The 15,510-nt window shown below is 33.9% G+C and overlaps 1 protein-coding gene across 14 annotated transcripts in view; it reads left to right on the plus strand.

The window, feature by feature from the left end:
- Window positions 1-15,510, plus strand: part of LOC106664325 (CUGBP Elav-like family member 4) — a 483,670-nt gene that overhangs the window by 405,658 nt on the left and 62,502 nt on the right. The gene's annotated exons all lie outside the window — the stretch shown is intronic.

Here is a 15,510-nt window from a genome sequence, read left to right on the forward strand (position 1 = left end):
TAGATCGATAGGAATATCCGTCCTTTCTTAACTACTTTATTGTAAATATTACTTTGTTAGTTGTGCTTAACACAATATTTAGTAAGGATGAGATGAAAATGGTATTACTTAAGCCACACAAACAAATTAACTGATTGGCTAAAGGGATTTCTGTAATTTTTACTTTCTTCATTCTTACCCGGTTTTATGGTTTTTTGGTGGGTGGAGGGTGCGTAACAATTTATCATAAAATCTAAATTTATGTGATCAGACCTTTGTGGTATAAAGTTTTTTGTATCCAGAATGAGCTATTCTATCATTTCAAGAATTTCCTAAATAAAATCTGCGCTTCTGAAATAATTAAGTATTCGAATTTGAAATGTTTGTATATTTTAACTGAAATGCACTTACTAAATTTCATTGGCCCGATGACTTATGAGCATATTCTTTTTCTTCAGATATAAAGACAATTTCGTATTTAATAGAAAATTAGATACTTATGGCGCGTTCTTAATGTTTTTTAACATAATTGGTTTGCCGTTTTTAAATTAATTTTGAAAGTAAATTATTATTATTAATAGTAAAATTGAAAGTAAATTGTTGTCTAATTAGGGGACCGCGGTGGCTTAGTGTTTGTCACACTAGCGGTTCTGGGTTCGAATCCCTGCATAGCTTTTTAATTGGTAATGGTGTGAAAAATATATGGCAATGTTGTTTGACCTCTCGCCTGCGACTCCCAACGAGTAGAGCGTTACAGGAATTACTCGATTTTACTTTTGTTCTCTAATTTATCTTTGTAAGTAAATATGTAGTTGTCTGCCATTTTTAAAAGCGTCAGACTTACCTGGATAAAATGAATACTTGGCCAAATACTAAACGCATAATGTAGGTAACATTTTGGACAAAAACTCGTAAACGTTTTGAGCTAAAAATGAACTACATCTTGACTCGACCTTATGTTCAAAAAGAAGCGAAAAATTTCTCGAATAGCAGTGACCGTTGGACATTTATAAGCAGAAAAAAAGAAAATCAAAGGAGACGGGACTATTCCGGCGTTATCAGCATTCTAAAGTGACAGCCCCCGATATTATTCGTATCTTCGATATTCAGGAGCGAGAGACAAAAGCTACCTTGACATTTTAACGGAAGAACGAGGAAAAAGCGAAATAGTAGCGTATTCATTCTTTTGTTCTGGTTATTAAATCCGACATATTTTGATGGAAGGGTAAAAAAACGATTTGGACCCGGGGGGCCCCGAACCGTTCACAAAGCTCATGTCTAATTGATTTTTAGTCATCCGAAGAAGGGGGGCCGGTAAACGTCAGGGCGGCCGATTTAAGGCGAGTGGTGCCGCCGCCCTGTCAGCCCGCCACACTGACAGAGTCATTATTCCACACAGGGCCCCGCACTTTTGCCTAATTGCATTTTTCACCCCGGGGATATGACACTCGACAGGCGCTTAAATTGTTTGCGTATCCGATGAAAAATTCAGAGGGAAAAGGGTAAAGGAAGCGGCGGGGGTTGAATTTTTCATCCTCCCTCCACCCTGTGTACAGCCGGGATGGAAAGGGAAGTAATAACGACTCCCGGTGGAGCAGTGTCCGTAATCACCTCCACACGGCTAATAGCACCCCGACGTACGATCTGATGATTACCACCATCCTCATATAACACGCATTATTGCCTTTCTTAGTCCATTTGTCCTCTGCTTTGTTTTTAAAGCAACCCTCTCAAGGCGGAAATTTGCCGATTATTTTCACTCCGACCTCTCTCCCTTTTTATTACACTGGAAATAGAAAAAACGCCACAAGTCTCTCCGTATAACTTATCATCCGTTTACGAAAAAACTCAACAACCCTGATTCACCCATTTTAAATGTTATTTTTTTAACCTTGGTAATATCATCGCCTCCATATGTTTACCATAAAAGATAACTTTCAACCTTCTCAGCGTTTGAAATATATTCATATGAATAATCATTTTGATTTATGTATTAAATCATCACTTTTATATATACATACAAGTATATATACAATATATATATATATATATATATATATATATANGAATCGGACCATGGACAATATGAACTTTTTTGTTCATTTTAGGGTGAAGAATCTACTGGAGAAGTTTGTAGCACGAGTAGCAATTCACCCTGTATATATATATTCCTTTTTTTACAATAAGGTTATTAGACAGATCTAAAACATGTAAAACATAAATATATTTTTAACTTCATCCATATATGATCAATAAATGTTCAAAAACGCGAAACATTTAATTTTTTTTGGGGGGAGGGGCGAGGGATATCATTTAAAAGTATATGTAAGTGAGGTAGTGAGTGTGGGAAATAGAGATTTGAATATTGGTTGTGCGAATTTCTAGTATACATTGTACAATTTCATACATTTTTATGTCCTATGTTAATAAACGTTGTTAGACTTTTAGGGTATTTTTTATGAAAAAATAAAATACAATTATAATAATAACGATAATAATAATTATTATTATTAATACAATTATTATTATTTTAATAAAAGGAAAAATTTTAAATAAACGGCACTGTTAGGGATGCAGAATTTATTCATAAAAATTATTTCTTTTTAAAATTAGATTTACACCCATTTTTTAATGTAATCTTTGAACTTAAAATTTACAAAAAAGGAAAGCTACTCTCCTTGAACTAATATTAAAAAAAACTTAAAATATAATGTGTGGTGATTAGTGACCGTTAATCGATATTTATTTAGAAATCGTGAGATGCGGTCTGGTGTGATGTAGGTTTAAGAAATAAAGAATTAAAATAAAATTAGAAATAAAGATTAAAATATAATCTTTATGTAAGGTATTAGTTGAGATAAAAAAGTCAGTGTCACGAGCGGGATTTGAACCCACGACCTTCGGTTAAATTTGCCGCTGCTTTACCACTTCGTGAATTCGATCCAATCGGACACCAACTTTCCATCTCAACCCAACCTTTCGAATTTTCCCTCTTTCTGCCATTTCTCAAAATTCGAAACTGACTTTTTTATCTCAACCAATACCTTACATAAAGATTAATTAATTGAAATTTGTTATTTGGTCAATCGGATCACGAAATCTAACGAATTTAAAATATAATAAACACAAATTTAAATTATTATTAAAAATAAGTGAAAAATGTATGTATCCGCAATCCCAAAGGAATAAAATTAAGGAAATATGGAAATGGGAAACTCACACGATGAATGCTCTTTTCTTGATGTTCTCCGTTCAGATGATTCTTCACAAGTCAAGTTGAAGTAGCCAAGTTCGAGGTGGTTTGTCCGCAGTCTCGAGGTGGAATGTCCCTGTTATTCTGCCTTTCAGCCTTTCTGGACTCTTGTCTCCCACGAGTTCCAAAGTTCATTGTTTCCATTACGTTTATGTTGATTTATTTATTACAACGTTTTGTAAAAATAATGCAGATAAACGTGCCCAAAAAGCAACACTTTTAATAATATGTCATAATTTGCAAGATTTCAGTTTCGCCACTTATTGTAGTTGTTTCGATGGATTGTCAATGGATCAGTAGTTCCATCGGTTGTCTGTAGTTCCTATTATTTTCATTTATTTCGTTTTAAACGGAGAGAAAATTACATTAATTTTATAAAAGATAAATGGGTTAAAATTATGGCAGTTTCAATTTTTGTTTAAGGTACTACCATTGCAATATGAACATTTTGGTGTATTGAATTAAAAGGATTCAGTAAGTGTCTGAGATTCCCAGCTTTTTTCATTTGGAATTTTTTGAATCCATCATGCTTAAAACTCTATATTGGCAATTGTGGAAAAAAAACAAGATGATTAAAAATATACCATGTCCGATCAGCGGGGGGGAAGTGATTTGAACCATTTGTAAATACAGTTCTCAAATAAAAAAGCAACATCAAAAACAGTGCAGTTGACACTAGGCAAAGCTGTCAAGAGCAGATGATTTCAGTACAAAAATACAACTTTTATTAAATTCAAAACGGACTTTTCGTTTATGTATTATTTATCGCGTGACAACTGGTAGAAATGGACTTTTGGCAGTCATGGGGATTGCCGTTGGCGTACGCTGACATGTACAACTAAATTTTTCTCTTTCGTGAAAAACGGATTTCTGGAATAGCTAAGGTGTCCTGCGAATCTCTTATTCATTCTTCATCCTCTATTGATAATTTTCTGTCAAAAATGTATATTTTGATTTTAACTACACAAAAATTAGTTTTTTGGTTGTTATAGATCGTTTTGATATGCCTATCTTTGCTGAGCACGCGTTTCGCAATTGGCCTGTTCACTATGTATGTTTTTCTTATTGCTAGCCTCTCTGTACCTCAGGGCTTTATAAATTAGGGATAAAATTACACAAATATCAAGCATAAATACACAGAAACAAGTTAAAAAGATGATAGTCATGTTACTATTCACATTACCCCACGGTACTCGATATTCTTTGTAGTAATTGGAATCATCCATTCACACTAATTAAATTTCTGTAGACTTCGTTCACACTACTCCAGAGTTCTCGATATTCCTCAGGGTAATTGGATATACGCACGTATTGGAAAGCTCAATAAAAATTTACAGTACAGATTGTAAACGAGTTAAGTTACATACAATTTAAAATTAAATTTTAGTAAATAACCACTCTCTTTGTATGGAATGCATATCTCCCCAACAGAAATAAGTTGAGCTCACGAGCAAGAAAATTACAGCGTTGCAATTTATTAGCGTGAACTGTACTTCCTCAATTATCCACAGTCAAGTTCTCTTTCGCAGTACTAATGCTGTCCAGACTAACCTTTTTTAATGTAAATGTTTTATTGTATGTAACTTTAGTATGTTTATTTTGTATAAATTATTATATTTGACTGGCGATGTAAAGAACAACAGCCATGACCGTGTAGATTGCCTACTAAAACTATCCGCAATATTATTAGGATTATATATTATATATTGTTGTATGTATGACTAGATATTTATATTAAACGGTAACTATTAAACGACTCAACCATTTATGCTAATAAATTACAATGTTGTAATTTTATTATCTATAAGCAGAACTTATGTTATTTGTTTTTATATTGACAAGACAATGAATTTCGAAATTAGTAAATTAGTACTTTTAAATCGAAAATTTGATTTTAATTTAAATTCAATAGAACGAATTAAGGCTCAGCTTTAAAAAAAAAATACACCCTTCTCATCAAAATTGCATCTTCACAATAAATCACATCTATAGTTCGAGCTGTCGGATTTAATTATAATGAAACTGAGATTAGCTAAACGGCTAAACGTTTAATTGCCAAAAACTTTTGTTTTACCACTGTTGTTTCCACCAGGAAATTTTTACAATTACCATCTCAGAAGTATAGGACGATCATTATTTCAGATCATCCAAGAAGGAGTTAAAAATATATAGATAACCATCGCAATAAAGAATATTATTTTTTAAAAGCCGAAGATCGAAAAAAATTGACTGGGAATTTCAACCTGTCCGTTTGACAATTTTTTTTTTTTTTTTTGGACCGGTACTGGCTTTCAGATTTCATGAATACCTATTGGTTTAATCCCTTTAGATTGACCATTTTCAAATATTTTCCCTCTGTTTTCCTGGACAGATTTTCACGAATCGTCACATGTGTGACAAGACAAATCGAACCGGAAAAAAATCCGCAAACCCGGCCAGAAAAAAAAACATCCGGAGGAAATTTGGATTTCTACTGAGGAAACACACCGGTGTTTATTCAGCAACCATCGTTCGGCTGTTAAAGTAATCAAGGAGTAATAGAGAATTACAGGACTTAGTGCCGGCCAAACGGTGACGCTCACGCAAACTGGCTGAATAATGGATGCCAGTTCGGAAAAAGCGCACATTACACTGTCGATAAGAGGGGCGTCTGTTAAAATATTTAGAGAACCGATCCCGGGGCTAAAATTCGATGATATGCATGGCCACGTTCAACAAAAAGTACATAAACGAAAAAGTTTCGTACATAAAACAGTCACTGTAGCACACACAAATTCATAAGTTACAAATGTTGTCTAGGTTTAATCGTCACGTTTAAAATTTAACGTTTTTATATTATTAGTCAACGTTTTAATATTTTTATAATTTTGAAATGAAATACGTCACACATGTATCCTACCTAGAATTAAACTTTAAAGTTTAAACGTATTAAGTTGATGAGGTATTTAGATGCCAATTTTGCCCCACGGTTTCTTGATAATTCCTTAATTTTAGAGAACTTAAATTGTTTATGTCTTATCAGAACATCATCGTCCATACTAAAATTTCAGAATTGCAGTCGTATTCGCGCAGAGTTACACTTAAAATAAAATAATGAAAAACTGCCACATCGCATGCAGGGTCCAATCCCTTCTGCGAGATAATTCATACTGTCCAAGACTTTTAGCATAGAAGTTCTCATACCAGAAGGGAAAGAAATTCCTTAATGTATCAAAGAAACTAAGAAGATATTGAGAATTTTACCGAATTTTACCTACTTGTCGTTCTACTGTAGAATAAATTTGCATTTGTACAGTACAGATCTGGTACATCAGCCAAATAGGCTGAAACGTCAACACAGTCTATGTTGCTACACTTTTATGCTACCTACGACATCGTCCAAGAAATAAGTGAGAAATAGACAAACCGTTACAACCACATTAATAATCAAATTTATCGACAAATCGTGACATGAAGGGTATATTATAAACATAAAAAAAACTATGCCACTAATCCAAAATTTAACTTGACCAACAAGTACAAGGTACTGTACAGGCCAATGTAATAGCTAGGAAGGTCAATTCCTATCTGTGTGATCAAAAACGATAGTAGCACGGGAGGTGGAGTCTTTGGGATGAATCCAAAGACCGAACTGATTTTAAACTTAGGTAAATTTGCTACAGTTTTCTAGTCTGAAATCATAGCCATTGAATAGTGCCAGAGAACTAAAAGGCTTAGAACACATTCCATGAAGATAGCGTCTTCTCTGAGAGCCAGCCGGCACTTAAGGGCTTAGCCAACAAGCAGAAGGATTCTGGTTGGACTACAGACAGTGCACTGTCGCGTAAGAAGACACATGCACCAATAGGGATACAGTCAGAAGAAGAACTGTGTAGATACTATCAGGAAGAAGAAGATATCGCAGGACACATTTTATGTTTTTTGAGGACCTATGTATGTGCAGATTCTTGCAATTATAAGAGGAAAAGCCGGAAGATCCTACACTAAAAAGCTGCTGGCAAGGCTATGGAGGTTGATCAACAACTTGTAGCTGGCCCAGTTAGCTGGAAAAAAAACAGAGGAGCACAGTAGATCTCCTCAGATGCAGAAGGCCTCGTGGTCACCTCTTTTGCCCCTATCCTTATAATACGGAACGCAGAATAGCCAATAAATAGCATTGTAGCGATAACATCATATTGCTAAAATGGCCCTCACATTATTTAGGCCTTAATAGGGACGATTTTTTTATAGAACTTGAGGTGAACTTCTGTTTAATATCATAAAGCTAACTTTAAAATTTAAAATATGTGTGATATTTTTGATATTTATTTATTCATTGTATAACCTGTTGCACCACTTCTTTTTTTTCATTTAATTGCAATCCATACTTATGAATTGATAATATGAACCATTATTATTTTCATGCTGAACCGGCTTTGGGTTACTTATTGGGTCCATCATCACTCGTGGGTTTGTTTGACTACTCAAGCGCTTTTCGGCATTGTGCCATCCTCAGTGAGAAACTCCGCGACCGTCATACATTGATATAATTTATCGCACATTTGGTTATCGTCGGACGAAGGATGATTTCCTCGTGTCGCGAAAATATCCAGTTGTGCAAAAACCCTGCCTTGACACCGGTTAATCCCCGTTGCGAGAAAGAGTCACGGTTTACCGGAAAAAAGAAAAGGGGACAAAACTCAATTTATTGTCTTGTCTTTTTTAGCTTAAAAGTTGAACCGGAGAGAGGAGGACGAGGCCGTTTCACCATCCAGTCGGCACACCGGTCCAAACTTTTAATTGAATTACACCTCTGTCTGGTTCCCCCAACAGTTCCTAGTCTTTCAAAGGAGTTCGGTAGTTAAAACGCGTCGGCGGCCAAGTGACAGAATCAAAGGGTATGCCACTTTCCTTTTGTCACCGCCTAGCGTAACGGGTCACACGTTGCTGCCCTATTCTCGGATTCATTGAAACCGCATCTCATTAAATTGAAAACTCAAATTCAACTACTATCTACCTAATGTATTTTCCATAATTCTAAATGACAAAATGAACTTCATGGCTTGCTATGTAGGAATTCCCGGCGATCAATACAAAATAAAAAAATGATTTGTAACCACATATTAAAACCTATTTGGATGTATGATGTACAACTTTAAGGGTGCGCCAAAAGCAATACAATTATAATAAAACAGTTCCAAAATAGTTTTCTACTAAGTATGATATATGTTCCTTGGTAACCGCACCTCGACGCTGAGTTCACACGGTAACTTATAAGCACTACGTACTTCTTCAATGCTCAGCACATCGTAAAGCGACTGAAAACGACAAAGTAATTTGAGTTAGTTGTGTAAAAGTTACGAGGTGAACTCAACTAGATGTTGTAAGAACTGTGACATGAGCGGGCTAAAGTATATTTATTACTAAATTATGTAAAAATTAATAGATTGTCTCATTAACCCAAAATAAATGTATTTTTTTAAATGATCACATCATATAACGTAATCCGTGTACTTTTGAATATAATCTGTACTAATAAAAAGTAGGTAATATAAATTATACAGCCTTCAGATCATTTTTGATCCTAATTTCTCGGTTTTTGATTTGCGACTGTCACTAATGACTATTCAATCCACCATCAAATCAGAATTCAATTTGATCTTGGTTGCTAATATCAGCAGACGTTTCAAGTTGTCAATTTAGTGACCTTTAATTAATGATTATTTGGAAATCGTGAGATGCGGTTTGTGTGATGTAGGTTTAGAAAAACATTTTTTTATCGTGTTAACGTTTCGATCGTTAATGAGCCCTGAAGATGATCTCAATAAAGATCAAAACGTAGCCCGACAAAGAAAATTTTTTTCTAAGCCTTCATCACACAAGACCGCATCTCACAATCTCCAAATAATAAGTTTTAATGTATGATGTATTTTAACAAAGTGAAATTATCACTAGCAAAAGCTCATTTTTACATCATCTCTTTTGTGTAAATAATTCTATAATTAAATGAAAAGTAAACTCTAAGATATAGTGTAGGGCCATTTACTTAAGGTAGAGCATACATTTATACAAGGATTTAATGGAGTTTTAACAAATTGCTTTACTCGCTTTTACCTTTTCTTGAATGTTGAACTAAATGAAGTATCTCCGACTAAAGCCTAATTTCGACTGGGTCGAAGAAGACAGGTTGAAAAATGCGACTCGACCGGTTACCGACTGACAGCCGAAGGGTTTGGTAACTCTAATAAAAACAGGTTTAAGGTTCTTGTACTTTTCCTGTTGAACTTTTGACTCGATTGAAGTTTTTTTTCCTCCACCGACTAATTGGCGAAATTGAATGAACGCTCTATTAAACGGAGCAAACACGCCATAACTCATTTTTTATCAGGTTCGCCCGTCTACCTTTGTTATGCATGTTCACCACGCTCCTGTAATAGGCCAATTTCAGCTGTTATAACTCAAATTTATCATATTTTACAATTACCTTATCAACTCTTAATCACAAGAAAATACCCAGATACCACATAGCGTCAAAAATACTAAATTTAATTAAATTAATTGCGTTTTTTGTCGGTTTAAACAATTGAATTCTAAGTTTTTCTAGGTCGACTGGAAAGTAATTTTCTATTGTTTACTGGATTACAATCTACAATCAGTTTGAAGGCTTTTAGTCGTTAATCACTGTTTGGCAGCCGGTAGAACTTGATTAGGTTAAAAACCAATTTCAGGTTTATTCTTCGACTAGACAACTAACGTCAATCGTTGCCGAAGATTTTTCTGACGGTCAGACGAGAAGACAACAGGCAGGAAGATTGAAGAAGAGTAAAACTTTTCTTTTTACATTTCCACCTTCATATACTTTCACATTAATTATTTTCCTTCGTAAAGTTCATTCAATAGATATAATTAAAAACCCGATTTTCGTGTAGTAACAACCTTCAAAACATGCAATCAAAGCCTCGAAATGTGCAAAACCCACGAAAAATGCGAACACTTGCAAAAAATCCTCAAAATAGTGCAAAAAGAAAATAAAGATAAAATCCTAATAAATTTTACCTAATAAAAGTAATTATTAAACATTGTTTATGATCGATTATTTATTTTATAGTCGATTATATCAATTTCACTCAATCAATCAAACCCAATATGTACAAACATGCAATAAAATTTTATAAATAAATCTAAAAACATAACAAGAGTAAAAATATTGACATTGTAAAATTTAAAATATATTTTGTTTTTATTTTCCTCATTAAAATTAATTTTTATTTGTTTCCAAAATGTTTTGTAGTTCGAAATAAAATTGAAAACAATGATTCGGTCATGACGACCCGCCTTTCATGCGGAATTTCAGTTTAAACCATGGGTTGGGGAGGGTAAAAAAAATTTTGCCATCGGTCTTAGGTCACGGTAGTCCTGCAACCACCACTTTGAACAATCGGTATTACGAACTTGACAAGTTTTATTTTTTAAGTGGTTCTGCTTTGCACCCAAGCCGAAGCAAGATTAAAAAATTGAAAGTAGTCGGACATAAAAAGTTTCTAGAAACATTTTAAGCATCGTTAGTTAAAAACTTTAACGAATCTCATTATAAAAAAGATTTTACCTACAATTCGTTTACTAAATATTGTAAACCCATAAAAGTTATGTAATTTCACGTTGTTTTTACGCATAATAAAATAATAAATAGGAATATGTTTGTGCAGTCAACCGTAAAAATTCACGCGATGACGCCAGAACGTGCAATTTCGAGCAAAATAGAATAATATCAAAAGAACTCCCTTTCCATCATTTTAATTTCTGTGTTGGTTTCATTGCAATCGGAGTGATCAATAAAAAGAAAAAAATTACACGGGAATCCGGTCTTTAGTAATAATAAAATCTTGAATCTAAACACTTTTTTATGTAATTAAAATTATAATAATATTTCAAAAACTATACTTACTAATATTACAAAAATTATACTTACTAATAAACAGTTCTTCTTAATACTATGAACGAGGATAGTATGAGCAAAACAGAGAGAATAATATTGACCCGACTGCGAATAGGCCACACTAGACTGACGCATGGTCATCTCTTGGCGAGGAAAAGTCCACGGAGATGCCCATTGTGCGGCGCACAAATAACTGTTAAACATTTACTAACCGAATGCGAACTACTGGCGCCGCACAGAACAAAGTGTGGCCTTTCCTCGAGCTTGAAAGAGGTTTTGCAACACAGCAATGACAACAGCAAGAAAGTAATCAAATATCTGAAGCAAATAAATGCATATGGTCGCCTTTACTGCTTCTCCACACGTGGTTTCATTTCCCCTTCCTGAAGTGAGTGTATTTATTGGCGAGAATGTGTGAGTGTATGGGTGGGTAGTGGTCGGAATATCGAGTACCCCACAGACCCACCAAACTAGGATAGATATCTCTTTGTGTGTTTTGGTAGAATGAATGTATTTATTGGCGCGAAAGTGAGTGTGTATGGGTGGGTTGTGCAGGAATATCGAATACTCCACAGACCCACCGATTTAGGTTAGCATTAAGCTATAATATCTTTTAGAGTGAATGGGCGGAGGCACTGTTGTAATATTAAATGCGCCAGTGGCTCCGCATTTTTTAATTTGTAAATACAGAATGATTGGTTACTGTTTGAGTGAATGTATTTATTAGTGCGATAGTAGTGTATGCATGGGTGGGTCTATGGTGGAATATCAAGTACCCCATAAACCCACCACCTAGGTTAACGTTTTAGATTAATTGTAATTTTAATTGTACATAATGTATGGATGTATTTATTAGCGTGAACGAGGGCGGGTCTTCAGAGGAATATCGAGTACTCTGAAACCCGCCTATAGGCTAGGCTAGGATTGAATATTAGTGAATGAGATAGTTTCAGAGCCTTTTCACCACGTGTGGGAGGGCTAAAAATGTAGAAATAACGTCCCAGAACACAACCAGAAAAATCGCCAGACTTCCTACAAAAAAGCTAATTTAAAAAAAAAATTAAATTAAATTAAAAAATAAATAAATTTATAAAACGTGAGGTGGAAGAAATGTGAGGTGCCGGCAATAGTCCAGGCAGCTAGCCGGCCGGGGAAAAAAAAAAACTATGAACGAGTTTATTGAAAGATCAGCGGTAAGCAACTTATAATCCATCCTATTGCTCAATATGTTATTAAACATTTTGATCCAAAGATATTTCGAGGACCTAAATTATTCCAACCACACCAATTAACAACACAAACATAAAACGAAAGTGTGTTGAATGTAATCGAATTTTAAATGTTGGTTATTTCAATGCATGCCGAGTATTTATCAATCTATTAAACTTCATTTAATGATTCTACGAGAATTGAGTTAATCCGCTCTTAATTATTAAAATTTAATTATCGGTGTAAAAACCATCCGAATCTAGCTTTCTCATTACTGGTTTAAAATTAAATCTTGATGTAATACTGCTATATATGTGGAATTTATTTATTTCCGATCATTTTGTTCAAAATTTTGAAAGCCTTACATACTACTGACAATGGAAATCAGTTCAAAAACGTCTGACAGATCAAAACAGCGAGGATGGGCGGACCAAAATGATCCAACTAGGTTCATAACCACACAGACCTTAAATAAAAAAATCTCTTCCTAATCCTTGAGCACAGTGGGAATATCTGGGGCCCCTTGTTTTGATTTTTGTAGGAAACAGGATTGTCCCAGCGTGTGTCGAGATTGTAAGTATTTTTTGGCGTGAATGTGTAGTGTGAAAGGGTTGATCGCGGGTTATTGGGTCAATTAGGTCAGTTTTATATTAGGTGTAAAGGGTGGTGGAGATTATAGAGCACTCCGTCATCGATTGAGTAAATGGTATGTAAATAGGAAAGAATGTATTTACGAATCAATGAGAGTGTAAATGGGGGAATCTAAGAACTGCATTGGGTGCTGAATTGACCTAGTGTTGGTACCACCCCAAGCCCAACCTCGCTGGTTCGACAGATATGACCGAGGTCTGACCCCGGACTGCCAAGGTGGGTTCTCGAGGCTTGCTGTTAATTTATTGAAAATTACATAAGCTGGAATTCGATAGTTGGTTAGGGGCAGTTAGGGAAAATAAACATAATAAAACAAATATATGTATAAGGTGTAAATAACTACAATGAAAATGGGATAAAGTTATCAGCAAAAAATGGTTTCTAAGATAAAAACATTAATACCAATAGTTGGTTTATAAAAAAAATTAATATAATTTAATTTATTTTTTATTTTGAAATATAATTTTTTTAATTTTCAATAAAAAATAACACTAACAAAATAAAATCAATGAAAAATTTCAGTGTAAATACTATGAATATGTTATATTGACAATCGTACATTAGCAAAGTAAATATTTTAAAAAATAGGCACCAAGCATTATCATTACTTGTTGCTTTAAGTTTAGCAGAAAAATGTAATTTTAAACGAACTTTTTTGATTTTAAACGAAAATAAAGCAAATGCAGTACTCCATGTATATTAGATATAATAAAAAATCTTTAGCATTCGTTCTCATAAAAAATTAATTCTAAGACCTCAGCGTGTGTTCGACAGCATAAAAGGTTTTAAAAAATAATCTCCATTCTTTGGTGCAATTAGGTTTAATTGCGTCTGATATTAGTGTTTACAGGGTTTCATTCTTCCGCTTCTCTTCGCCTTCAGTCGGCGAGATTGCTGGCCATTGTTTGTTATAGGCATCCAACGTAGGATAATAAAACTTGCAGCTCCGGCGCCCCAACTTCTTCCATTCGCTCCCAACTCTCTTAAAAAACCGTCTTGGTCTCAAGCTCAAGTTTCCCTGCTTAAACTTTAATTAAATATGTAGAAGTCATTTAATTAAAGGGCTCGCGCTTGGATCAAAGGAGACGGCCCTCCTGTCATTTTCTTCATAGTTTTGCAGCAGCGATTAATTACTATGAACATAATTTTTATCAGAAGTTTAAAACAAAAGAATTTTTTATAAGAATGATAACGCATTTTGCATTATTTGACTACACTTTTAATTGCATAAAAGGTTAATTAATATTTTTTTAACAATTGGTTTGATTTAGTCAAATACACCTTAACAAGTTCACGTTAATTTATCAGAAGAATGTTTTTTCAGTCAAAAACAAAATATAATGAGAGAGGGAACAAATTGGCATCATTTGCATGTGTGTCAGAATTCCCTTTATCTCTCTGACAGAATAAATGCAACGTCGACGTTTTCTCATCAACATAAAATTTTATCAAAAGGTAAATTATTAACAAGAAATAAAAACATTTATAAAAGCCAGAAAAGTGTAAAAAAAGTTAGATAAATAATTTCTTAATAACTTTCTCTTTTGTTCTCTAGTTAAGATAGGTTAGATAATACGGACGGAGAATATTTTGTTATTAGAATAAGAAAATGTCACTTTTTTCAGTATGAAAACAGATCTGATTAACCAATGATTTTAAATCTCGAGTTTGTATTCTTACCCTTCATATGCAACATATATTAGCCTGTCAATTACCAGAAATAAATAATCTGCAGATTAGACGTTTTATACTTGATTCTGTTGCAAATGGAAAAAAGGAAAAAAAGGCAGGCAATTTTATGGAAGGTCGCGACTTGATCTTAGTCGAGGATTCCATAACAGTGATATATTGAAAATGTGTTATCATAAGAAGGCTCAATAATCGACGACGGTTTTATTTTTATGGAAAAAAATATATACTTGGAACTTCGATTCAATGTTTCGAGTGGCCAGCATGTTGTCCCGACATAAACCATATAGAACACCTTTCAGAGGGTAAAAAGTCGCCCAGAGATGCCAGAGAATTTGCGAGAATTGCAAATGGCGCTGTTCGAGGAGTACGAAAATATTCCACAGCACTACATTCAAAACCTCATCAAATCGATTTACATAGAATGCAAGCGTTCATCAACGCTAGAAGAAAAAATACTCCGTACTGGATTGAATATTTTCTTCATTGTTTCTACAGAAACATGTTTGGTAAAGTTGTTTTACCCCGTTTAATTGTTTTAGTTAGTTATATCTTCTATTTTTCTTTTAAAATATCCAATAAACAACAAAAAATAAAAATTATAACTTACAAGTATACTCAAAAAACAAAAAATCGAGGATAGCAACTTTTTGCTGCATAGAGTACTATTTTTTATTATTTAAATAGATCACAATAGCGAGAAAGAATTTGACTCAAATACAGTCCATGGTTTTGCAAATAAGGCTACTTTTTACTTACAGATTCACTACTTAGTTTTAAATAAATAATATTATTGTGATAGTTTCTTTTGAGG

Source organism: Cimex lectularius, unplaced genomic scaffold (assembly GCF_000648675.2).
Source record: "Cimex lectularius strain Harlan isolate CLEC.00 unplaced genomic scaffold, Clec_2.1 scaffold50, whole genome shotgun sequence".
NCBI lineage: Eukaryota > Metazoa > Arthropoda > Insecta > Hemiptera > Cimicidae > Cimex > Cimex lectularius.